This window comes from Lissotriton helveticus, chromosome 2_1, assembly GCF_964261635.1.
Source record: "Lissotriton helveticus chromosome 2_1, aLisHel1.1, whole genome shotgun sequence".
NCBI classification, from domain to species: Eukaryota; Metazoa; Chordata; class Amphibia; order Caudata; family Salamandridae; genus Lissotriton; species Lissotriton helveticus.
This window is the reverse complement of record NC_136059.1, coordinates 1671062163-1671087188: the sequence shown is the minus strand read 5'-3', so window position 1 is coordinate 1671087188 and position 25026 is coordinate 1671062163.

Below are 25026 nucleotides of genomic sequence, written 5' to 3'. Positions count from 1 at the left end.
GTTCAGAGCCTTTGGGTCTTTACCTCCCCACCTCAATGAGTATCCATTTTGACGATCCATTACACAGTCTTGTGTCCAGGCCAAGCTCTCAACCACCGATATGGTGCTATTATGGGGGAGACTAATTTTAATGCTCAACGGAAGATGATCGCTTAACCCATTGGGATGAATAGTAAATCATTAAACCAGGATGCATAGCGATTTGGAATTATGAGAAAATCTATAATAGAACTAAAGCCTCTACCAATAAACGCTGAACCGAATTCTACTGGAGGGGAACATAGCTTATTGGCAAAACCGAGGTCATGAGACACCATAACCTTGTTAAAGATTTCTCCCCTATCAGAGTGAACAAAATGGTGCATATAGGTCTTCTGATCTGCGTCGTTTTCCCATAACCCACAATGCGCCTGTGAGCCGATTCCAGTATTGAAGTCCCCTCCACAGATTGCAATTATACCCATCCCCATCGGTACAGATAGGTCACTCATATCCTCATTAAGATTTTTTAAAACACGAATAAAATTTCCCTTGTCTATGTTGTTGTAAAATGTATGACCACTACCACAGTTTTCACTTCCTTTTACCAATAGAATGTCTCTAACACCCAATGAACCTTTCTCAATCCTAAATGTGCTATTGTCGAAATGTTGCAAATTGTTAGTGAATTAAACCCATAATGATACGATTGCACACTATGTATTTGTGTGTGCACCTGGAGCCTGATTACATGACACTGTAACAATTTCAGTGACTGGCAGCGGAAAACTGATATTTGCACTTACTGTCAGGTGCCAAATTGCAATTTTGGTCTAAATTTCAGTGCAAGTAGGGATTGTGCATGCTAACAATGTGCAGTTGTGTGAACAATGTACAATTTTGCTCATTCCCAATTTCCTTGCCAAGCTGCCACTTATAACTAGATTTGTATGAGAAACTGAAAAAAATTATGCAATTTATCAAAACAGACAAGAAGAATCATCATATTTCATTTGACATATTCACTGTGCTATAAGATAAGTATTGAGGTATTTTGCCAATTAAAATCAGCAGTTGTGCTGAAAAGATCCCTGCATCTCTTTTCTGAATAAACTAAATACAGGAAGGGCATATGCTTAAAATAAAAAAAATACATCCTAAATTGGCAGAGCTAATTAAGAGAAAATGTTCCCCGTGGTGAAGGGTTGTAAGAAGTAGCGATATGATATAGTTACAACAAATTATGTCTTGTTGGAAGAAAACAACAGACTGGGATCGTTTATGAAGAAGACTCAATAACAGTTTATATTTAGATTGTATTTTGTTTCAGCACAAGTTATGTAAATTAACCATAAAATATTTGGGAGGACGAGTGATTAATACCACTGTAGCCGAGGTGCAAAGAAATTGCATAATGAATGTGAAAATCCTGTGAAGTTGTGAAACATAAAGCTTAATAAACTAACTGTAGACCTTAGATTGTAGAAGCTACTCTCTGGCATCAGTGCCTTGGCAGGAAGTAGAAAACAATTAAATTCTTCCCCAATTGATTGCTTTACTCCTCTATTTATGATGCTTCCAACCAAGAGGATGTTTTTGATAGGTAGTAGGAGGATTATATGCTCTCTCTCACATCGCAAATAATAATCAGACGAAAAAAAGTCTAAAATCTACACATTTTAAAATATCTTTTATTCTTGCAGGAAATCCACCAGCACTTATTTGTATCACCAGATGCTGGGTCCTACTCACAAATATTAGTGAATGAGTAAGTGTAAATTACTCATGAACTCCAGTAAATCAAAAATGTTCCTTTCATCTTAATCATGTTTTATTCCTGGAACTCAGAATTAAGTGAATTCAACATGTTGTAAAGCAAGTCCATAGTACCTGCTAATTTTCCCTTTCTTTATCTCAACAGATGCCACCTTCCTTGTTCCCATGCTTTTCAGCTTTAACGTACAACCTATGTAGTCCTGTCTGTACAGGTCCATGCAGGTAATAGCAGTGAGGGCATTTGGTGGGGGGGGGATTTCGACAGACAATGACAAGGGAAAATGAATCATTTATTTAATTTTCCCTCGTCATCCTCCGTCAAAATCCCCACCAGCTGGCCTGCACAGGCCGCGGCTGTGTCTGTAGACCCCCCTTATGTGTTACAACTGTCACTCATATTTAGAGTGTGCGCCGAAATTATGATGTATATCATGCAGCACCCATACTTTTTTTTTTAATCGTCTTCATTGGTGTTTTCACATGTTTATATATAATACAGTCTGCCAACTTTATCATTCAAAAAACAGTACAGTGGCATTTACACTTATGACACTTGGTGGGGGATCAGGCCACACTAGGGATTGGTGTCGTTAGAATAAGGGGACCAAATCAAATCTTTTATATATGTCTACATATAGCGTCCACTTTGTAATCCATATATAATCAAAACAACTGACTTTATTCTTCGTTTTACCGCATATACTTACACACCAAACGATTCACGATAAAACACAAACAAATCGATCTCAACTAACCCCTAGGTACCATGGGGCAGATTTATGTTGGGAATGCGCAACGTTTGCGTCACGCAACTGCGGTGTAAACATGGCGCATCCCTACGACCCATTTACAACGTGACGCATCTAGGCAGATGCGTCACGTTGTAAAGCCCTGCGCCACTTGTGGGCGTTCCGGCGCAGGGTGGGCGTTCCGGGGCAGGTGCGCCTCACAAAAGTGGCTGAGTTAAATCTATAAGATTTCACTCAGTCACTTTCAGGCCAATTCTGAGTCAAAACCATGCGCCTGCTTGAAGCAGGCGTAGGTCTTGACGCAGCATTGTAAAGATGGGGCACCCCCGAGCCTTGCTGAAGCTGCGTCGCGCTTGCGACGCAACTCCAGCAATGCGCCACCTTTACGGCACAGATGCGTCACGCATCTGTGCCATTTTGGCCCCATGGTGCGCCCCATTGTAAATGCGGCGCACCATGGGTGGCGGAGCAGCGGCACAAAATAACTGGCGCATCCCTGGGGATGCGCCAGTTATCATAAATCTGCCCATGTATTGTAGGTCTACTATGGTGACAGCAGCTGGGAGGAAAGAGGAAAATGCAGCACCCATACTTGAAGACCGCATTCCAACTTTTAACTAGAAAACTAAGGGGCATATTATCAAGACAGGTGATAAAATTATCGCCGTTTTAGCGGCAGATAACTGCCGCTAAAACGGCGATAATGGGCTTGATAATATGCTCTATGGAACATGGGCTTCAATTGGAATTCCATAGAGCATATTATCAAGCCCATTATCGCCATTTTAGCGGGAGTTTTCTGCCGCTAAAACTGCGATAATTTTATCGCCTGTCTTGATAATATGCCCCTAAATATTAGTATTTTTTTCATCCGGCTGAAATCTTATCCTTTGATTATTTTCTTTAAATGATAAACTCCTTTAGCAAATATGTGTTAATTTTGTATTAACTTTTTTTTGTTCACCATTAAATGAACATTGTTGAAACGTTGCTCAGTTGTTTTATCATTGTTTGAATCTTTTTCCAAAAGCGTGTTTTTAAGAGAGTATCGAACCACCACTGCCGCAAGATAAGTATGCGTAATAGTGTCTGAAAAGTCGCATCTAATGCCTAATGTAAGGTAGTGAAAACCTTCTGCAGAAGCCAGCTTTCTCGTGAGGATGGATTGCTGCTAAATCAGCGAGAAGGTCAAACTATGTGTTTCTGGGTAGTGGACAAGAGACAGTGGGGCCACAACAGCGAACATGGAAATATTTACTCCTTGATTATACTCTCACCTGCCGGTTGACCTAATTGATTCTTAATATCAAAAAGGTGGCACCTCTGGGGTAAGCGTAGACTTGGAATTCCACGGCAATAGTGACGTAAAGAAACTTTTCTGCAGATTATTTCTATTTTTAATATAATTATATTCCTATAATGTAAAATGTAAAAGCGGTCCATAATAATATGACACAGCATTCACAAGATGATATTGACATAATTTTTAAACTTTCAACGCAACAAGTAGAATTTAGTTTGATGCACCATTCTTGGAACTTTGATTACATGTGTATAGATAAAAAATACAAAAACTGAAAATCAAAAGTGTATAAAAACACATTTGTTACAGTCACTCAATGTGGAAGCACCCACAATGTGATTTATACAAAATCAACACTGTCCAACAGCACACCTTCCCTTCAAGCTTCAGTAATGTAGGACTCATGGATACCCTTCTAAACACCACAGTTGACAGCAGATGCATTCTGAACAAGTAGTAATGTACCTGTGCCTTTGCTTGGTTTGATGCATATCTATTCAGATGTTTTGGAGAAATTAGTGTTTAACAAGATGTTCTGGTTGAGCTGGAAAATGCTGCCATTTTAGAGATATCTGATTTGGTAATTTATGGATCCCTTGAGGAGTCCCAACTGACTGACGATTTGTGCATCCAGACCAAAAAATAAAGACACCCAATTGGACTAAGGAGATTATTCTCCCACTGCATATTTCAGGTATTCAAATGCGCCAGTGCATTGTAATTGTCTGGCTGTCACATAAATATTTCTGTTGCTGATGCCATTACTCAACATTGGTGCACTGAGCTTCTTGTTGCTGGCAATGAAAAGATAAAACACATAACAGGGCAGAGTGAACCGGCACTGACCCCGAGGCTCATGTCCTTTTGGCAAGGAGGTCCAAAGGACCCTCCTGGTAATTAAAAAAGTATCCCCCCAAAATATTTTCATCACTGGATTTACGAATCTCATGATAAACTAATGAACCATGTTAAAAAAATGAAGAAGTATTCAGTACACTGGTGCTGTGCTTGACCAATCATCACATGTGGGCTTTGGCTTCATGCGATGGGGTAGGAGCCAAGCCTGGCTGCAGTCCAGGCTCTGTGGCTGACCTCACTGCACATTGCAGAAGGCAGTGCACAGTGGCTGTTGGTCATCTGCGGATATTTAGCACCCATCCCCATTGTGGAAGCGAAAGTCCATGCAGATTGGGGATTGGCTGCCTGTGGAGTATTGGCTGAAGGGCCAGAGCAAAGGCTATGCACTGCAAGTGTTCACTGTCATGGAGAGTTAGGTGCAAGCCTGGTCCTCCACCCAACCCTGCTTCACATGGCTGAAGGCTATACAGGGCAGAGGTTGACAGTCTATGAGGTTTGGGCACAGAGCCAGGCTCTGCGGCCAACCATACTGTGTACAGCCAAATGTCCTGTGCAGTAACTCTTGAAAGCCCAAAGCTAATGCACTTGGCCAAATGCCAGTTGAAGTGAGGGTTGGACACCTGTGAAGGTTTAGACTCCGAAACTGAACTGGCTGAATGCTGGGTCCTTCGGCCGATCCCCTGCTGCACATTGCCGCAGGCCATGCACAGTTGAGGTTTGCCAATGATGGAGGGTTGACTCTATGGGTCTCTTGGATATGGTATATGAGACAAAAAAAAATACTTTTATGTTTAATGATGTGTACTAGTTTAATAGTACCCTCATTCTTGATATACTCATAGTTGCTATGAGCTAGTTAGTATTCCCTCTTTTGCAGCTGGTAGGTTAAGTTACAATATGATGCACCCTTGAGCTGGAGCTGAAATTCTATGTAGGTGTTCTGCTATTATGTTTTTCACCGCCTTTCCGCAATCCTACAATGTGTGACATGCGCAAATCAATGTAAGTTGACCCGCTTGGACATTTGTCGACTTTGACTTGCACTGATTTTGCCTCCTTTGTTATTCTTTGCATGTGTGCATTGGAGGGAGTGTATGGTGAGGATGTAGGTATCTTCCTGTCCTGTGACTGTGTACAGTGATTTTGACATTGTTTTTTTAAATACTGTTTGTGTGTTTCTACTTTGATGTTGTGTTTTTGCAGTTGTAGTTTCATTCATGGGTGAAGTGGTCATAACTTTGCGCCAATTACTTTATACACAGTGCTAGGTGAGTGGCTTTGTAATTTGATAAAATATTTCGAGGCATGTCTTTGTCGGTCCGACTAGGATTTTTATTATGGTTTTAGGAACTTCAGAAAGACTTTGTCGCCTGTGTTTCATCAATTGCATAGGCCTACATTTGTCCTTGTGTTGTTTGGGAAAGTTTGTTGAAGCGACTTTCTGATGAGTTGTTCTTCTGTTTCATAACTTTGCTCATTCACACCCTACAGTCCAGATGTAATTCGATTTTGCATTGGGTTTGCACCACTTTGTGGCACATCTACAACACAAAATCCATGCTGGGATTTAACAAACCATGCAAATCAAAACTTGTGTGGCTTTTCATGATATGTTATCCCAAAAAGTAACAAACCACAGTTCATAGAACATGCATTGAGGAGGTGTTACGCTGGTGGAGAATGGATGTTCCCATGCATCCACCATTGTATTCTGATGCAAACCCATATCTACTAAAGTGAGTAAAAATGGGCTTGTGTTAAAAAAGTACAGCAGCCCAAAGCTGGTGTGACAAGGAAAATATCTATATTTCTCCTTGTTACTCACTCTTTGCATGTGTCTTGCATTCTGCAGGACACATTCAAAGAGGAATACACCTCTAAGAACAGTTTTTGTGCAGAAAGGTACTCCTTCCTGCACAAAAACTATTTAGACTGCAAAACAGGCACCATTGCGCTGTGGATTAAGGGTGCCTGCATTGGTGCTAGGCAGCCAGAAGCGTGCCAGTGGTATGAGAGTCCAGCTGTATCTTGTGGAGTGGTGTGGTGCAGAGGCCAGGTCAGCTGCCTTCCAAGCACAGGGTTCACGGTTTGGTTCCCGGCTCCGGTGTCTGCTCAGCACCATGTGACTCTGGGCAATAGCTCACTTAATTTTCACGATGGCCCCAGTCCCTTGAGACCCGTAAGGATGAGTAGTTCGTGCTTTACAAACACAGATTTTTTATTTACATATATGTCTTAGTAGATATTGCAGATTTCTGCTTTCTGGCTTTGACGCAATGCAAAACAGCAACTTCACTTGCTGCATTGAGTTGTGGCAAAGTATGCTTATTCTGGCCCTACATTTACATCACAAATGACTCAAGGCCCTACAGGCAAGTGGCCTTTTAGAAACATCATTCACTATAACCATCCAATTCTTTTTTTTTGTGTTCAAGGGCATATGCTAAACATTGTTGGGCAAACTGAAGTATGATTGATTTTCCCTTTAAACTATAAGTGTATTCAAACGTGCATACATACAGAAAGCTCATTTTCTAGGTTACAATTCTTAATGGAGTTCAGGGCCTTTTTGAACAACAGAACATCCTGTAATTTTAAATTGAAGAGAATAGTAGAGATGCCGAAAATCCCTCCACTTGACCACTAAGTGGTTTTATTGCTGTGATGTTAAAAAATAACATGATTACTACTTCATAAGCACAGACTCTTAACCTGATATGCAATACATAGTATAAGAGCACTCAGAACATTAGCAACCTGACTTTCTTGAAGAGGCCCCAGGAATAACACTGCATTCTAGCCATCAGAGCTACTTCGAGTGTCTTCAATTTATCATGATGACCTTTCTGTTCCTTTATTTGACTGGTAATGTATGTAACACAACTGAACTAAATTTCTAATCGGAATACATTTTCAATGAATTTCTAGTACATATATTTTTTATCTCATATCGACAATATTTAATCTTGATGCATTTCTTTGCTCTCAGTCCTTTTCATACAAAAAGATCAAGATAAGTAGGTGCACATGTTCGGTGTAAACATATTGTAGAACGAGTAGCATCGGCCCATATTTGTTTTTTTCTTTTATTTATATGCAATTTTCAAAAACCCATGCGTACAGGCGCGCACAAGATACAAGTATGTCAGAGCGCTTTAAAAGACCAAGATGATATTACATATAGTTAAAGGGCAGAACAATAGTCCCTCTGCATACAGCCGGTGCCCATTGTACGCAATAAAGGTGAAGGTACTATAGATTCTAGTTACATGTACCTAAGGCCTTCATTCTGAGTGGCTCATGATTTCCAAGCCAACAACTGTGAATTACAAGTAACTTGTCAAAAGCAAAACTCACAATTTTCCCCAAGACATTTCACCTCCTAAAGGGAGAAACATGTCTGGGTGACAAAAGGCCCAGTAATGAGAAAAAAATTCAGGAATCAACATAATTGCTGCTGGTATTCCTCTCTCATAGCACTATTGCTGCATCCCAAATGTAGAGAGCCCATTGATATTGGTACTCCTGGAGCAGGTGAAATAGTGCAAGAATCCCATAATGGTCAAAATGAGGGCCCAAGAAGAATGTGATCCAAGGTTCAAACCTCTGTCAAATGACCCCTTTCGTACTGTTCCAAAAGACATGTGGTTCTTTGAAGGGGTAAGAGAAAGTTTGAAATATTTGTATAGGTGTTGCTCTATCCAATCTCTGCTTCCTGATCCACGGTAAGACTGAGTGCACAATTAAAAAATATATATCGGGAGTCTCTGAGCCCTGTTCACAAAGATTTGGTTTTGACCTACTCTTGTAGTACTCCTGGAATTAATGAGCAAACCAGGAGTAAATGTGGCTTACTCCTGAAATTCTTGGGTAAGCCAATATTTGTACAAGAGTAAGTCACGCCTACTTATACACCTGTCTGTGTGAATTAGGACCTCTAGCTGGTTATTATTTTTGATGACAACACAGCCTTTATACGGCATTGATGAAAGTGTTGATGAATTTCCTAATTGCTCATTTGGAAGTGAACCTGTTTACCCACTACCTTCAAATTAATTATGTTTCCCTATGTATAGCAAGTGCATTATTAGTATATAGGGGTCCCCTTCTTTCTAAATTACCCACTACCTTTTTACCTGCTTTTTATTGTGAGATTTTGTACAACAATGTGCTGCACAGTGGCATGGCTAGGTTGGCAAAGACCCGAGTAGATGGAAAGTAGATGGGTCGTCTCTAGGATGACATCTCAGTCTGTCAGTTTCCCTGACATTTTTCAACATTTTTCAACGAAGCCTCATCTTCCAAGTTAAAACTCACTACTACTCTGTTAGACTTGGCCCTTTTTGCAGGGTCATCCCTGAACATTTTTGCCTTCCTCCTAGTCTTTTTTTCTGACATGAGGTTGGTGGTTTTAGGACTCTGGGCACTTTATCACTGCTCTCCAATGTAAAGGGCATGTGCGCTCTATCGTAAAACATGGTAAGATTGGTCTACACTTGTTTGGCGCATTTCATTTTGCCTATCAGTCCTTTGTAAAGTGGTGTCTAAGATACCCAGGGCCAGTAAATTAAATGCTACTGGTGGGCTTGCAGCACTGCTTGCGCTACCCACCAAAGTAGCCTATCAAATCAGTCTCAGGCCTCTGCCATTGCAGGGCCTGTGCACGCAGTTTACTGCCGCTGTGACATGGCACATAAAGTGGGTGCCACATCTGTGATTCACATTTCACTACATATCATTCACCCCTAACGTAGGCCCTAGCTAGCCCTATGGGCAGGGTGCAATGTAGGTAAAAGGTAGGACATGTGCCTTAACTGTGTGCATGTCCTGGTAGTGACAAACTGACATTTTGGTTTCTCAATACTGTGAGGCTGCCCTCTCATAGGAATAAATTGGGGATTCCCTGATAAGTGTTTCTGTGGTAACTCCTGATCTGAGAGAAGTAGCATGATCAAGTTTGGTATGTTTGGAATAGTGGTAATAAATGCTGTATAATGGTGTGTGCAGATTTATTATCACTATTTTAGAAATGCCACTTTAGAAGTTGGCATTTCTGTGCTACATGTCTTTGTGCCTGTCTGTTGTTTATTGTATTTCTGGCTCCAACAGAGACTGGGGAGGTGTGGTTGCTCCAGAGGGGCTGGGTGAGTCAACGCTAGGCTGAATGGGCCTGATCTGCATTTGAAGTAGAGGGAGGAGTAGCCCCTGACCCTGTATAGGTCTGTGCCTGCCTTGTACAATGCTGGCTCTGCCCCCCTGTTGTGTGTCTGGGCCAGGGCCTACACTAACAAAAGGGTTTGTGTGCACTTGAAAAGAAATGTGTAAGTGTCCCCCAGAACTGGTTTGGACCCGGCAGAGAGCCCTGTGCCAGAAGGATGAACAAAGACAAGTGTTGTATAACTATTGGGGCTGTGACCCCATGTCTGCGCGCTTTTTGTGCTTACTTGGTCTGCTGCAAGGTGAACCGCCATCTGGGACCAAGCTGTTACCGGCTGGGGGGGCAGGAGGGACTACCCCTCTGTTTCTGCTCCTGACGTGCTGGCCTGCCTGCTATTCCTGTGCGGGTATCCCAGTGCGCGGAAGAAGGGGACACTTTGAGCATCACTGCAGTGAGTCCGGCAGCAACGTGATCCAAGCACGGCATGGTGGGTCCTGGGAAATGGCCCTAGAACTAGGAGGGAGGAGGGTACTGCAGGTTTCCACTCCTCACTGTGCCTCTACAGCAGGAGCATGCGGGCGCTTCCCCAGCTGATTTCTGAAGCCAGAGGAGAGGGCTCTTGCGGCGGACCTGATGCGAGTGCAGAATCCAGAAAGCAGGCAAAGATTGCCTGGTTGTGGGCGGGGCTCTCTGGGGAACGAGGAGAGCCCAGTGGAAGTCAGGCAGAGTTGTGGCCTGTTGGTGGGTGGAGCTCCCGAGACAACTAGGCGAGGCCAGCGTGTCTGCCAAACCTAAAAGAGACTGAGTAAAGACACCACGGTGGGCAGCGGTGCTGCGGGAAGCTGAGGTGAGACAAGCCCTGACGTGGGCTGTGACCAAGCCTCGCACTAAGAGCAGAGGCGGGGCAAGGATGGTACCACAAGTTGGAGGGCGACTAAAAGACGGAAGACCCAGGAGAGGTATTCCTGTCGACGCCAGCCAAGCAGCAGCCACACAGGGCACGAAAGCCCCAACGGGGGTAAGAGGGCTCCCATCAGTAGCGGGAGGCATGACAAGGTCCCATCATGTGGGGAGGGCCGAGCGAGACCTCCCCGCCAACTTGGCCAATCTGTGTGGTGGGCAGCCATTTTAAATCCTGGATCGCAGGGAAGACTGGTCTCTCTGCATTTGTCCACTATTTGGTGTTCCCCCCTTCAGTCGCTGGAACCGCCTAGTGGGAGGTGTGCACCTAGGTGTCTGGAGGGCACCGGAGCCACAGTGATTGAGGGGCTAAAGCATAGTGGGAGTGCAGAGTCAGAGCGGGCCACATAGTGTGCATGGTGGGTGTTATATTGACATACTGTTTTACGCCTGTGTAATCCTGCCAATAGTTACTGTTCAGTCAAATGCCTGAGGTGGTGACAATATATCTCATATTGTGCAGTTGTATCCCACAGGAAAGGGCATGATGTGTTTATGGGATAGGCTGCTGCTGCCAGTGTTTACTATGGTTCTCTGTGGCAGATGTTAGGCATAATATGCTATGATTAGTGCCCATGTGTGTAGCAGTTATTATAGTACACTGCTGCTGATGAATATGTTTGGCATAACCTGCTGTACTGAGAAGTGCTGTGATGGTCATGCCTCATGATTGATGCCTAATGTGTGGTGCTAAGAGCACCTTGAACAGCAGATACTGGTTGTGTTTAGTCCACACTACTTGTGTGATTCTAATGGTGATGACAGTGGCCCGATTGGCCCTGTAATGTATATAATCCCCTGTAAAGTAATACCTAGAGCCAGTGGCACAGTGTATGTATGTGATTATGCTCTAATGTGTTTTGTGCATAATACAAAGGCTATTTTGTAATATAACCTTATGTGGAGTTTCTTTTGTGGTGTGCCTAGTGTGTCACTGCTGTGTGAGTATGTTGCGCAAACTCTTTACACATTGCCTCTGCGATAAGCCTGACTGCTCTGCCAAGCTACCAAGGGGGTGAGCAGGGGTTATGTTCGGTGTATAACTCCCTTGCCCTGACTAGATTGGTGGTTTCTGCCTGGCCTAGGCGCTTGTCCCAGCCAACCAGTAATCCCATTTCTAACATACTCCTATACACAGAGTATTGTATTTCCTCTCCCTGCTCTGCATTTTTGCAAGTCAAAGGCATAACCCTAAAAAGCAATTACCAAAGCCAGTAGGATTGGCCCTTGTTAACTGTATGCACACAAAGATATATAGAGGCACCCCACACTCACAATGCTGCCCTCACATAGGGACATCCCTCATGCTGCATTCACAGAGCGTAGGACTGACTGCATTGACAAGATACAATCTTCAATTTATGGACCAATCACCTTGCACTCAAAATAGAATATTACTCCAGCATTAGCGCAAGCACAGGGAGAAATCCAGAGCTGTGCTTGTTGTTGTATTTATGGTGCAGCCCCGCGTTTCTAAAGTGACGGACCGTGGCATTAGCCTTCTGGGCTTAACGCCATGCTTCGCCACTTTTGTAGATAATATGCCCCAGAGTTTATTGCTATGTTTTTGCTCAAATAGTAACATCTATTAGCATTTTGTAATCTTTATAAACCAGTTATTAAATAAATTGAAGGTTGGCACAGAGACTTTCAATTATCAAATATTCGCTGTGATCAAATGAATGATTTTCCTGTATCTTTTTAACTGCAAAGTATATTGAAAAATGAATTAAATATGATGCCATTGGCTTTTAGCAGACTTACTAGGTATGAGGGAAATCCACAAGAGATGCAGGTATCATGGATTGATATTAAAAGTGTGTTCCTTCACTTAGAAGACATGCAACCCTCAGCTGTTACATTTTTGACTAAGCCTTGCAAACAATTTCCAATCCTGTTAATACCTAAGGCCATAGTACACATGTGCCGTAGGAGGGCAACAGTGCGCGCACCCACTTCGTGTACCCCCAGGGAAGTTTGATATTGCAGAAGGGTCCACAGATGATTCTTTAATACTGACAGAGCTAACATGTAGCATATTAGGGACGCTGACTCAGAGGCAAAAGAATTCCCTTATGAGGCTGACTAAAATTGTGTAACAAAAAGGTGGTACACTTTCTGTGCACATCCTAAAAGCAGCCCTCTGGAGGGTAGAAAGTGGGTCCCAATGGCTCACAGAATATCTCCCTGCAGGCAGCTGCTTTCACTTGCTGCATCCGCTTAAAAGGGGATCTCTCTCCCCTTTTCACCTGCATTGTGAAACACGGAGCGATTTGCAAACAGATTCTGCGTATTTCACTTGAATGTGCTTCTCTGAGGACAGCACTAGTTCACAGCTGCTCTGGGGACAGTGCTTTCTTTGTAATATGACACTCTGTCCCTGTTTGCTCCCTGTACACATTTTGGAAAAGGTTCGTCGTGACGCAAACAGGGAAAGTGCGCCATATGGATAAATACGTCCAAGGTTCTCAGTCAATAGTTTAAGGTAAGCAAATCGAGCAATGAACAACTTTTTTTCAAGAGTCCAGTAATAGTCTATAATAGTTTCAGCAGAGGAGTAAAAAGACTGGAAAGGAATGTGTCAAAAAAGGAAATCTAGCATTCCGTGTAGGATATGTTTGGGTGTTAAGAACTAATTTAAACCATTTTCAGATGTGATTATAAAAAACATTCACTGTCAGAAGTAGTTCAGCAGGATTGTATGGTCATTTGTGTCAAGAGATCAGGAATATAGGTTTATAACTATTTATGATCCACAAGAAAAAATTAAGAATAGTGTACCAAATGTGTGCCAGGTTGACTGGAACTAAAAAGAAACTCGATGCTATTCCAGTCTCGCCCAAGGACTGGGAAATATACCTGCATGATTTATATAAATCAAACCCATCTGACCTCGCAGGGAAGGACTTCGATCCCACTATGGAAAGGAACAACACAAAAATCAATAAGATCTCGTCAAATTCCATTGCAATCCACATCAGAAAAGCGAGAAGCACAGCTGCTTCAGGCCCTGACCAAATTCCCATCAAGGTCCTCCAAATTGACCCCAAGGAGTGGAGCCTGTTGCTCTCTCCACTTTTTAATTACATTTATGAAACCGGAGAAATACCGAAATCCTGGCTGGGTAGTACAATTATTCCGATATACAAAAAGGGGAACAAAAACTCAGCCAGTAACTACCGGCAAATAGCATTGATGGATGCGTCTGGGAAAATTTTTGCTGCAGAAGTATTAGATCGATTAAAATCATGGGCATTCTCGCAGGGTCTCATACCAATGTTTCAAGCAGGATTCCGACCCAACCATTCCGTTATAGATAATATAGCAACTCTTCAGTCCATATTAGACAAATACACAGTAGGGAGATCACAACCAAAATACGCAGCCTTCATCGATTACTCTACTGCTTTCGACCGGGTTGACAGACCGACTCTGTGGAACAAATTGAGGAGGTTGGGTATCCCCGAACAATTACTACGGGTTGTTGTCAATCTCCACAACAAAACATGGTGCCAAGTTCAGATGGGGAGCGAAAAAGGTTTGACCAACATAATTAGCACGTTCAACGGCCTCAAACAAGGATGCCTTTTAGCACCGATTTTATTTTCTCTGTACCTTAGTGACCTTCCATCTCACCTGCAACAAGGCTGCAGCTTGCCCCCAAAGATCGCTACACAAAGCATACATGCCCTACTATATGCTGACGATATAGTTATGTTGGATCTAACGCCCTTCGGACTACAAAGTCTTCTCGACAGCTTACACAAATATTCAAAAGATAACTTTCTAATTCCCAATCTAAATAAAACAAAAGTGGTTGCATTTACCGTTAAGAAAAAGAGAGTAAAGTACTGCTGGAAGTTGGGCGAAGAACATATAGAAGAGGTCGAGGAATATACATACTTAGGTAGGATCTTTTCAAATAATTTGAAAAATCTTAAACAAATTAATCATCTAAAAAAAAAATTTAATCTGAACTACATGCTGGGGCTCTATTGAGACTGTATTCTACTACAGGGAACAGGCATTTTTCTACATTATTAAAGGTGTACAGAGCAAAGATTCCTCCTGTTTTATCATATGCCACAGAACATATTGCTATAAAACAGTGGTCCTACATGGATAAAAAAAAAAGAAAAATATAAAAAAAAATCTTGAAAGTATCAACAGCAACACCGGTGCAAGCGCTAAGACTTGAATTTTCGATCACTAGTGCATATGCAACAGCGGTAGCTAATATAATTAGGTGGGCCTATAACATCCTTCATGCCAAAGAAAGCTCATTACGATTCTTATTAAAGACTGAGTCTTTTGACCAAAATGCTTCATATTCAGTATTCCGTAGAAACATGACAGTGGCATTTCAATTAGCCAATATTAATTCTGAACTTTTGTTGACTTGGACACCTCCACAACTCAAACTTTTTCTAAAATGTTTTACCCCCAAACTGAGTTTTGATCTTGATTTTTCTCACTGTAGTAAACTATCATTGTACAAACCTTACACCGAATCATTGGAATACAAGCAAGAACAGCCATACTTGGGGTATTCCCTTACACATGGTGCTAGGAGAGCAATTGTAATGTTGCGTTTGGGTATTTTGCCTGTGTCAACTTTCACCTGTAGGTGGTCTCCAGGCAGATCACCGTTATGTTCCCTCTGTCATGGGGACCAGACCATAGAGCACCTTTTATTCATATGCCCATCCGCAAATGTAGTAACTGCACGGTCAAGATATCTAGACCCTATATATCGCAATTGTAAAATAGTTACTGCAAAAGAACTGGTATTTGCATGTAAACACCCTCCCAACGAATTTGTTTGTTATAATCTTTATACATTTTTAAAACCCTTTTTGCTACTATATTGACTTGTACAGAAAATGTCGTTATATAAATTGTGGTCCTCAGTTGAGTACCAAATCAATAAAAAAAAAATTGACTTTGACTTTGTGTGCCAGGTTGTTTTTACAGAATGTGTTGCAATCATTTTGATCAGGCCTAACCCACAAGCTGAAATGATATTTCCTGTTGCTTCTCAATACTTACTAGGTTGCAAATTAACTATCTGACATTAGGGCAGGTTGTTTAAAAAGTAACCTAGGATGGCATTCAGGAGTGACATATTAATAACGATTACATTATGAGTTATTAATTGAATATTAACTACAGTGGTTCTGGGCCACCATCGGTCAATTATCGATCAACAAGTTCTGTGTCTGATATTACGCATATTTCAACCAAAGTGTTAAATGTTTTTTCTGCAGGCAACGCACAAATCTAAGAACCATTTCTCTATACTTAATAATCCATTGTATTATGTATCAAATTAGCCTGGTTCATAGATACAAAGGGCCCCATTTATGAAAAGTGACGCATCGCTGCGTGAAAACAGCGATGCGTCACTTTCCACTGCGCTCTCCCTGCGACACTAATGATGCGTCATATTTACAGTATGAAGCATCATTTCGCAAGGAGTCACAGATACGTCAGCATTTCTGACATATCTGTAAGCGCAAAAGTCACGCATTGCTGGAATGTGTCCACAAAAGTGACGCAACTCCAGCACTGCGTCCTTTCACATGGGGAAAGCCCCATTTGAAAGGGCTTGAGTTAGTCTACGCCTGCTGTGAGGCAGGCGCAAGATTTTTACGCAACAGCGTCCTAAAAGTGACGCAGTGACATCTCATAGATTTCACTGCGTCACTATTACGAGGCTTTTTGCGGGGGAACGCCCCCTCTGCATACATTATACCTGATGCAGGTATAATGTAGCGCAGGGGTTTACAAAGTGACGCATCTGCTTAGATGCGCCACTTTGTAAATAGTGCGCAACAGGAGGCATGTTTTTCCGCCGCCGATGCGTCACAAAAAGTGACGCATCGGAAGCGCAAAACTGACGCAAGGCCTCATAAATGAGGCCCAAAGTTTCTCATTCAGATGTTTTTTTTCACTTTAGACAGAATTTCTCAAAACTGAAATCGAAGTTAAACAAGTGATATGAGATATGAGGCATTTCATACTTTCCCAGCAGGAGTTATTTAAAGGGACAATTACATCTACTGTGCTCAACACGTATGCCCGTCATGCACATCATGCAAACGAGCCCACAGGGACCTTTCATATGCCCTGTGTCAGACACAAAAGCGGGATGAGAGGAGGATATTTCTTGACTGAGGTTTAGTAGGCAGAATAGTGCAAATACAATATCTACAACACTTTTTAGATAAAAATAACTTACAGTCATTTCACATAACTTTATTCGGTATAAAAAATACCATAAAAGTACTGATAAATACATCAAATTTAAAAAACAATTTAACAGTCTAAAATTCTCCATAGTACACATTCGATATATCAAAAAGTGGGTGCCTTCCCTTCATCGAGTTCCTTTATGTGTCCATGAGCGCAGGGTGACTTCCCGGTTGGCCTATATTGTCCCCATTTCCCCTAGTTGCTCTAAGGCTGCCCGCTACCCTTAAATTTACAGTGCAATACAGAGTTAACACATCTGAGGACAATTTTAAAAATAACCAGGCCGCTCTTGCGTGTTTAAACCTAGCTTCCTTTAAAATTCTCTTTAAAAAAAGGCACCTTGGCTTTGAAAAAAAGGGACATAGTAAAACAAAGTGAAGGGTATCCTGTGGAGACTGTTGGTCACAGCCACATGGTCCCTTCATCTCTGCGGACAGTGTATATCCTACCAGGTCAGCTAGTACGTGGTGCAAAAGATTTAACCTAAATCGTGTCATTATAAATCTATCATTGGCATTATGGAAGTAGGACAGATATGGTTCAATGCCCATGGATGTTTTACTTAAAAGATGTTCTCTGACTGACAGCTTAGTCAGCTCCCTGTCTTACCTGAGTGTAGTGACGTGCTTAAAATACCTATCCCTAACCAGAGTCTTATGCTGCATAGATATTTTAGAGGGTTTGGTAAATAGTTCTGCGCATCCTATTCCTTCAAGGGAATCCTTAACGTACTTTAGCCATGGGATATTAGGCCCCCAGTCCCGGGCCAGACACTCAGCAATTACCTGCCTACTAAATGATGCCTCTGTATTTGACCAGATTTTGACCCAACAGATTAGGGGCTTAACTCCCAACCTGTCCCTAATGTAGTGAGCGCCAAGTTCTTCATGGACGATATGGCTGGCGTGCTCTGTGGCACTTTGAGCAAACTCTGAAAATATTTGTTTTCCTCTGTCTGGAGTTGCTTCACATCAATGAAACCCCATACCTCACTACCATACATGACTTTGGCGCAGCACATCGAGGTATATAGCCTCAAACTTTGCTCAGGTGACCAGCGACCTAACCGTTGTGAAATTTCATGATCGATCCAGGGCAACTAGTTAAAATACAACATTTCTCCTCTAGTAAACATTTAAAATTTAAACGGACGTCAAATAAAATCCCCAGATAAGAGAAGGTATGTACTTTACCCAATCAATGCTCACCAATGGTATAGTTGTACGTTTTGCTTGGTTTTTTCCCCACTTCATACCATAGGATTTCGGCAGATTGGGAGACAACTCTAGATTCTCCATGAAGAGAACAAAGCCATCTATCAGAATCTGTAGCCCTTTAGGTGTGCGGGCCAGGAGTACTGCGTCGTCCGCATAAAGCAGGACGGGAATCCCTCGTTAGCCGATCCTGGGTGTATCCACCTCTAAAGTGCAAAGTGCCTGATCAAGTCTGTTTATATACAATGTAAACAAAAAGGGGGCCAGAATGCAACCTTGTCTGACCCCACTAGAGAATACAAAGGGTTCTGTGGTATTTCCCTCCTGGTTATATCTGACCGTGGCGGTGGTGTTCCAGTGCAAGGTTTTTAAAATATTAATAAGTCCTGGGTCCACACCAAGGTCACTCATGATTGCCCATAATTTCCCTCGGTTGACACGGTCAAAGGCTGCTGTCAAGTCCATAAATGCCAGGTACATGGTGCCTTTACAGGCAATGGTGCACTTAGCTGAAAGCAGGTATAAATTTAGACATTGATCGGTTGTTGACTTCCCCGGTCTAAAGCCAAATTGGGTATTGGTTATAATGTGCCGGTCCTCAGCCCAATCAATTATTCGGCTAAGGAGGGCCCTCCCTAAGACCTTTGCTGACATGTCTATTAGGGAGATTGGTATGTAACAAAGTGGGCTATCTTTATTTCCTTTTTTGAAAATGGGGACTATTGTGGCTGTTGACCAGGATGATGGCATTGTGGTGTCGACTGCTGCTTTAATGACTCTTGTCCGGATGGGCGCCCATAGGTCTATCTTGCTCAGAAAAAGATCAGGTGGAATCCCATCAGGACCTGGGGCCTCATTACGGGCCAGACCTTTGATTTCTGCCTTGATCTCACCCAAAGAAAATCTTATCTTACTGATGTTCCTTTCCCCCCAGTTGCCCTCTGCCTGGATCTTATCTATGCAATGGTTGTAGAGCCCAAAAAAGTGCTCTTGCCATTGCCCTGGCAGTATGTTGTTGGCTATCCTAGGTTTGTTTGCCTCTTGGAAACAGGAGTTTTTTATGACTTTCCAGAAGGCAGTTGAATCTTTTAGCTCCATTGCCTCTCTCAGATCCTTCCAAGCTTGGCGTTGTAATTTTGTTTTACGGCCTTTAACGACTAGCGCGTAGTTTGCCCTGCAGAAGATCACCCTTCCCTTATCTCTTGGGGTAGATTTTAGAGCGGCTTTCAGCTCCCTTGAGGCGCGGGAGAATTGTTAGTCAAACCACCTTGGATCTTCCGACTTGGATCTGAGCAGACCATCGATTATTTGGGCGACACCCTCGAAGGCCCTGACTAAGTCAGTCCCCTCCACCCCCGGGTTCAAGTAACTTGAAATGGCTTGATTGCCATCTTTCATCAGTGCTCTATGATAAACGACCCCATTAGCCTGTGACCATCTCAACCGCTTGCCTTGATCTATGACACTTACCATCCCCCACAACAAGTATCGTCTTACAGGGATTTAACTCAGCAAGAGACAGTACGAGAGGGTTATGGTTGCTAAGCTCTTGTGATCATACTACATTGGAATCTGCACCGGATTGACTTACTGCTCCCCAGCTGTGATGGCTACTTCTGTCCTTCCCGGGATTGTGATAATGGCTTCACTTACATGGCCATGAACACCTTTGGCTTCCCTGGGCGAGCCCAGTCAATCAATGTCATTTAGGTCCCTGGCATTAATGAGGGGGGCATAAAAGTTGTATGTCAGGACTCTAAAACCTCCCTCATATTCTCCCACCGGATGCCCCCTGTTTTTCCTGCAAATTATTCAAACTCATAGTGTGTCGATAAAAGTAACCCAGTGGGACCATTTTGATACTTGGGCCCCCCTCATCTCGATAGAGCCACTTGTTCTGAAAGAGCAGCTTACACACAAGCTCAGGGTACCTTAAGGTCATGATAAAGTAGTCCCCCGAGAAGGCTTTCCTGGTGCTGCCAATCCAAGATACTCTCCTGGCCATCAGAATATGTCGATAGTCAGTTATGTTGAAACCTACATTCCTGCCCAACCAGTGAGCTGTCTTGTTAATCAGCATTAGTGTTGATTCTTCTCAATCATTCGTACAGGCTGGGACACCTGTCCAAACCACAGTGGCTTGAGGCGGGGGTAAATCTAAAACTGGCAGATCTGTGGTACATTGTGCACTTTGTGTCAGTGACTCACTGAGATATTGGTGTGGGGTGGCTCTATCCATTGTGTTAATGTGGGCGGATTGGGCTGATTGATGTGCTGTGATGTTACCAGCAGTCCCCACCCTCCGGTCCCTGTGTCCCCTGGTGGTGGTACTTGTGTTATTTCTATTTTCAGCCGGTGGGACTGGGTTGGACACTCTAGTGTCCCCATCTTGTGAACCTGTGGGCTGTTCATTGACCCCATTCCCACCCCTCGTCAACTAGTACTGCAGGCGCTACTTGGAATTTAAGATGTTCCACTACATACTGACTAGCATCATTAGTAGATGCCTTGGTCTGAGCCAGGAGTAAAATCAATGTATCCTCTATTGACCTTAGTTTGCCTAGTAAAGGCCCCCAAAAGGACAGTTATCAGTGTTTCCGCTCTTTTTCAATACTAGTGATCAGCCCCCAACGCTTTGCTGGCACATTCCCCACTGTTGGGCGTTCGACTGGCACCTAGGCCTACTGTATCCCGAGGCCTGGTGCCCTGTTTCGCTAACTTAGTTTTTGTTTCTTATTATGTGTAGATTTGAGAGACGCCCCACCCCAAGTTCGCTTTGCTGGTGGCTCATCGTTGTTTAAGGGCATGATGGTACTAATATTTCTGGGTTTGGCAACCCTCTTTGAGCGAATAATGGCCTCCCCCCACCTCTACATGAAGCTGTTACATTACTTGTGGTAGGCAGTGTCGATATTGTGGCCCCATCTATTGCAGTATTCTGGGGGAGACTTACACAAGAGGTTTGTGCTTCTATGTGTTCCTGTAACGGGGATACTAACACAGGTGGCGAGGTGCTGTGTGTGAATGGCTCTTTCCCTGCTTGTACCACTACCAGGTACGGCCAAACACAAATGGTTCATTCCATTAGGGGATTTGGTCACTGCTATACTGCCCATGGACAAACGTTTTTCTTTGCCCAAAGGTGTCCAGGCAGAGTCTTTTTTCTGTGAGCTGAATCTGGTGGGTCAACAGTGATTCAGCGCTGGTCAGAAAGGCATCCGAAGTCCCAGTGACCCCACCACCCACCAAAGACCCCGTAGCCTTGCACTTCCTCATTATTATCTCAAACTTGTACACAGAGTTGTCACAAACAGTACCTTAAGAGTCCTCCGTAGATCCAACTCCGTAATTGCCTTGTTGCCTGGATGTCAGGGGGATGGCCAGCCCTGCCTCGGCCTGACACGGACGGGCGCGGGCGGGCCCGCCCTTGGCCCGGGCTTCACCTGGGCGCGGCCCAGGCACGCCCATGCGCGGCCTGCGCTGCGGAAGCCCTGGCCCCCTCTTAAGCACCTCCTGGCGTGCTAGATGCCGGACGGAGCGTGAAGAGCCACAAGGGGTGATGGGGAATGTAGGTCCTCAAACCTGAACAGCAGGCGTCTCTGGCTCTCCCCGAATCACGGTGCTGGCGGTAAGAGCTGGAGCCTGGTGGCTACAACAACAGTCATTAAGAAACTGTGCACATCCCACTTTTGCTCAGATCAAAAGAGAAATAAGTGAAAATATTAAGTACTGACCAATTGCTGCTGATGATCAAATATTACTTTAGTTGCTATGGAAACACTGGAATTTGTCCATCCTTGTGTAAGCCAACCTCTTGAACAAACCTTCGCAATTACTGAAACGTTGGTCAACAAATGGCATCCTGCCTTGTTGGTTGGGAAGCTGTTTTTTTTAAATCCTGAGGTGCTTGTGTCTAACACGATCTTCAACTATGTGGAAGCTGTTGACCAGCTGGAGACTTCCCAGTTAACTGCTAACAAGTTGGGAAGACTTTGGGGCTTAATCACAAGTCCTGTGCACCACCGTAACATCACTTCCTTTACTGTTCTGGTGGTACACAGGCTTTAGCCATTTCTACAAGGCCATGGAAAGCCATACTGTGTGGCTTTTCATGGCCTCATAGATAAACCATAAGGCAATGCAGCACAAGTTGCTGCATTGCCTCCCACTTCCTCATGGAGGCATGCCATGGGTGTTCCCACGTAACACCCTTGGCATCTGACACATTCACAGATTTGCAACATACTTAAACCTGAGAATGAGTCAAGAGTCTACGCCTCCCCAGGGGTGATGTAATGGTTGTTTTGTGCAGGAAGGTATAAAACGACCTGATTTCAACTCTGGCACCCTTGCACCACTGTGCAAGGGGACCTATGTTGATGCTAGGCAGCCATTTGTGAGCCAGCGAAGTGAAGGAGGATACTGTATATCATAGCTGTGGACTTTTCTCCCCTTTTCTTTAAACCTAGGCCAGTGCAGCAGGAAAGCTTGCTGCGCTGCCCTACATCAAAAATTAGTAAATGAGGCCCTTAGAGCATTAGTACCATATGTGAGGCAAAACCATTATCTTTTTCCATCATGACCCCATTTGATAAAATCAGTCCAACTGAGTCCATCTTTGAAAAAGTTTGTGAAAACCTACTTTCCCATTAAAAATCAAATTTTCAGGACTTATTAGCATTTCCACAAACAAAAGAAACACATTTAGAGGATTTGGAGGAGCCTTTTGTTCCCTGTAGAAGTTAAGGATCTAAGCAGTCAAACTACAACAAACTACTTGTGTGCTGCCTCATCAAATACACTTCCTAAACTTTACCGTAGGACTAACATCTAGCTCCAGGAAGTCTACAACCTACAAGAAAAGAATTAATTGAAATATTTTCAATCTTGTATCTGAAAACCTTCCAGTAGGCATCAGCCAACAGAAGCCTCTTGATCACAGTCAGAGCACTTGAGAATATAATATGTGGACAACTCCCCAAGGGATCATGCTTAGCATACCTGAGGCTTTGGCTCCAAACAAAGGTGAGTATTTCAAATAGTTTCTGGTGGACATAACTACCCTTTTCCAGCATTCGTCTCTACAGGGAGTAACTGCACGAGTTCCCACATGAAACCTGCTGCTTCATTCCTCACCTTGGGGCATTCCCAGTTAATAGTAGGCACACACAAGGCCTATAATGACTGCATCTCCAGTCTGAGACTTGTGGGGAGACCTGAAGGTCTGACTCTGATCCCTTTTGTTTCCAGGACAAAGAGGTGGAGTGTAAGGGTCAGTTGGCTGATTTCCCATTAAGTGACAGGGCCACAACAAGCTGCAAGAAGCATTTTCTTGAAGATCCCAGCTGACCATTCCAACTTGACCTGCCCTAGACCATTCTGGTGGCTTCTGCTGGAGTGAGTCTTACCAAGGGCTGTGTCTGAAGTCCTAGGACCCTTGATTTTGTCAAAGTATACTCCTCTTAACTAGGGATGGGTATAACTCACGACATTACCTAGGAATACCACACGATTTTACTTGAATTATTGAAGAAGAGCAATTCTGCATTAAGCATTATTTCTTAGCACAAAATGCATTTTGCACTAAGAAAGATCGCTACATGCAAAAGAACATGACTAGTGAGCATCTGCTCACTAAGTGTGCTCTTATGTAGTATTTGAGGACATGAGGAACTATTTTGTGCTAAGAAACAGCACAAAATCTAGCAGAACACAAATAGTGTGCGTGATCGACTGCTTGCAAGAGCTAAATATGCTCTAAAAATATGATTTTCACTCATTTACTCTTGGTTATGCAAGCGGAAGAATTCGCATAATTATTGGTAATTCTGTGTCAAATAGTAACAGAAAATTAACAAAAACTATACTGATTACTTCAATGTAATGGAAATTCTGCCCAAACCAACTCCTAAAATCCTGAAAAACCTGGAATTTAGCAATTTTGTGGCTCCAAAGACCCCTCTGAGGAATGGGAAACCCAGCTTATTCAATTGAATTAAGGTGCATCGACCAAAGATTCAGGTTTCTCTGGCTCTGAGCTTTTCTGCAGCAGCACACCTGGTTCAGCGGTTCCTTTTGAGAAGGTAACCTGCATTGCTGAGCTTTAACTACAGGCTGCCCTGCTGGAGTAATCCAAGTTGCAACAATGTGACCAAGGGGCGGATTCATAGTTTCATCAACAACACCAACTGTCTCCTGCATGACTGTCAATCCAGCTTCAGAACATGCTGTGGCTCTGAGACAACGATTCAGAAAAGGGGGTGGTGATGAACAGAGTGTCTGAATTAAGCAGACCACTCTTACCTAGTCCAAAGATCAGGGCTTGATCCATCACCGTTATTTATCTCACTGCCCCATCCCAGCTCAGAACCTGGCTATATGCAAATTAGTCTGTCCCTGGCCCAGTGCATCATGGGAACAGGGCAGACCAAACTACCAAGCCAATTCTTCACCAGAAAGGAGACAAGCTACCGGGGACCGGTTTCTGGCATTTCAGCCTCTTCGGCCCGGCTTGCTTGAATCCTGATGGAGCAGTGAGAAAGGGACTCATGTCTGAGTATACCCTCTGAGACAGCCTTTCAAATGACAGGTGACATCTTCCTGATCACAGATAAAGATGATGCCTGATGTTGTTGGACCTCTCATCCACCTTTGAAATTGTCAATCATCCTACACTTATCCATTACATGTAGTCACACACAGGATTCACGAAAAAATGTCCTTCGTTGGTTCTCCTCCTACCTATTCTTCCAATACAAGTTTCTTCTAATGGGC